The sequence below is a fragment of the Papaver somniferum genome, unplaced genomic scaffold, assembly GCF_003573695.1.
Source record: "Papaver somniferum cultivar HN1 unplaced genomic scaffold, ASM357369v1 unplaced-scaffold_133, whole genome shotgun sequence".
Taxonomy (NCBI): domain Eukaryota; kingdom Viridiplantae; phylum Streptophyta; class Magnoliopsida; order Ranunculales; family Papaveraceae; genus Papaver; species Papaver somniferum.
Window position 1 is genome coordinate 16,378 of NW_020622492.1, and position 3,122 is coordinate 19,499.

Consider the following 3,122-nt stretch of genomic DNA (forward strand, 5'->3'; position numbering starts at 1 on the left):
AAAATCAAATAAGCTATATAAAAAGAACTAAAAGGAAATATAAAAATAAAAGCAAAAATAAGCTATGTACTGAAAATTAAAAAAAAAAATTACAAAATACCAATTACAATATTCCACAATCGCTCCCCAGCAGCGGCGCCAAAAATTGATAGGATTCAGAGATACCTATATGTAATAAACCGCAATCGCACGGTGTCTAACTAGTAGATAGAGGCAAGTACGGGTCGAACCCACAAGGATCGATGGAAATACTATAATCAATATCTCTAATAAAACTAACATGAAACAATATTTTTGCATTTTTAGAATTGAAAATGAATAATAAAATTAAAGTAAACTAACAAAATGAATCGAAAGGAAAAGTCGGTAACCAGGGTTTCATGGTATCCACTACTATCTCTATTTTAATTACTGAAATGAAACATAATTATGAATATAGGTTTATTGTTCGTTCTATCGACATCACCTATTATATGTATTAGAGTCGCAAATATCGCTGGGACACCCAAAGCATGGCACATCAAAAGACTAAACCCAAGCAAGCAGCATCTAATTGCGTTAGCAAGAAAATTATACGAAACTAAATACAGGTTCACAAATGTTATTTGGCTTTTCTAAGTATAACCCATCAAAGAAATTAACCAAGCATGGATCATCAAATAATAAGACAAACTATCAATTACGCACATAGGTTTTTGAAACCGGTGAAGCACAACTCATTTTTCAATAAATCAATAAACAATGTTTGAAAATGAATCTATCTAAATCATAATGGTCTTTTGCTATATTATTCAATTTAAAGTAGCCTAATACCCATGTAGTTTCAAACCATAAAAACCCTAGTTATGAAATCTAGTAATACATATAAATGGATTTCTTAAAACCCATAAAAATAATAATCAAAAAAGAAACAATCAAACCAAAATCCTCCGTGTCGTCTCTTTTTCTTATGCTCCAAAACACCTATGTGTCCGCCTCCTCTTCTTCTCAAGTTTTTGTCACAAACCTCCCAAGAAAGCTTAGCCGCGCGCCTCTATTTGTTTCTCTGCTCTTCAGTTGCTGCTCCAGTAGTCGGCTTCCCCTTTTCTTCAGTTCATTTCACCTCATATAAGTATTGTTGACGTATTCTCTATGGACCGAGTAACCGGTGCCCAAGGCCCAACCCAACACCAGCTCTTAGTTTCCAAAAGGCAAGTACCGAGTCTGGCAAATGCTTGTATCTGTCCGTCCAGCATCAACATACATCTCCACTTGACAACCAAACTTGACATACCAATGCTTGGTGGGTTCAACCGAGATATGATCTAACAGATACTCAGCCCAACGAACATTAGAAGGAGGTTCAAACGAGTTCAGCTATGCTAAGCACAAGGAATTCGAGATGAAGATAGAAGCATATAGAGCCAGGAACCGTGGCATTGCTATATATCAATAACGAAAAAGTCTTCTTTCGCGAGAACAATACTACATGGATTGTAAGCTAAACAAGTTACTCGCCTTGAACACTTTAACAATGAATGAACGACAACTTGCTGCATGGACTAAGGAAATGCATGCGACCGAACAACAACAACAAGTCGCGGCCGAACAACAACTAGTCCCTCAACAAACTAGCCAGTATGTGAATGTGGAAGAAGACGAAGATGATGCTTCGAAAGAAAACGAAGATGAATACAATCTTGATAACTGATTTAATTCTTGTTTAGTTAAATTTAATTTAATTGTACTCGTTTATTTAAAATTACTTTTAATATAATTGCCTTAATTTTAATTTTAAATGTAGTCGTTTAAACAAACAACTTTAATTAAAATAGACAACACTAAATTTAAAATAACATCTATCTTCCTAAAAAACATATTAATTAAAACAAACAACACTAAATTGAAAATAACATCTATCTGCCTCTCCCTCTTCGCTGTGTATCGTCTCTTGCACCTTTTAAAGTCCAAAAATGCTTAGTTAGATATTGTCTTAGTTATCTATAGATTCCTCGGTTTTGGAGTCTGTCAGTGGCAAGTCTATATTCTCTTGCCGGACGCCCATGCTCCACCACAAGGTTCGGCCTCAAATCTTCTTCTGGAAAACTAGTCCAGGTTGGGTCACGTCTGGTTTCTTTAATGACCATGTTATGCAGAATGATACAAGTCAGCATAATTTTGTTCATTTCTTGAAGATCAAAAAAGCGTGTCGACCCACCTATGATGGCAAACTTCCTTTTCAGTATGCCAAAAGCGCGTTCAACATCCTTTCTGCATTTCATTTATTGGGTGTTAAAGTACTTCATATCATTCGAAGTCGTCGGTTCAAAACCTACCTGACTATAAGCTTGAACTATAGTTGACCATTCTAGATAGATTACGTCTGGTAGATAATAACCCTGAGTGTAGTGACCGTTGATGGTGAAATTACAGTGACGCGATCCCATTCTTAAGATCTTCAAACAATAGTGACTTATATAAAATGTTAAGATCGTTATCTGAACCCGGGAGTCCAAACAAGTCATGCCAAAACCAACAATCATAAGTAGCTGAAGCTTCCAAAACTACAATTAGTTTTGGATAATGACCCGTATATTGGCCTTCCCATTCAACCGGACATGTATGCTACGTCCAGTGCATGCAGTCAAGACTACCTAGCATTCCTGGAAAACCCCTCTCGGTGTTTTCTGCAGTTATTATTTAAATGTCTTCCCGAGTAGGCTTTCTTAAAAAGGTTGGACCAAAATGATTGACTATTGTTTCGCAAAATAATTTGAGATACCTAAAGGCGGTTGTTTTCCCAATACGGATGTAATCATCCGTGTAATCCGCTGGTACCCCGTAACATAGTATACGGAGGCCGCAGTGACCTTTTGTTCGGGACTAAAGCCTCGTACATGTCGTGCATCATACTGATAATTAAATAAAGGTTGTACCTGACAAAGCTCGGCAATAATCATTTGCGTCAAGTTGCGGTCCATGCAGAATCGTCGCTAAAAATCCTCATCGGAATAGACACAATCATGATTAAAATAATCATGCATCATCTTTTCGTGGTAAAAATATCGATCCTGCCACGTCCATCTTCTAGTCGCAACTTCATATGGCATCTAAAGGCTTTGCTATGATCCCGGTTTGTAATT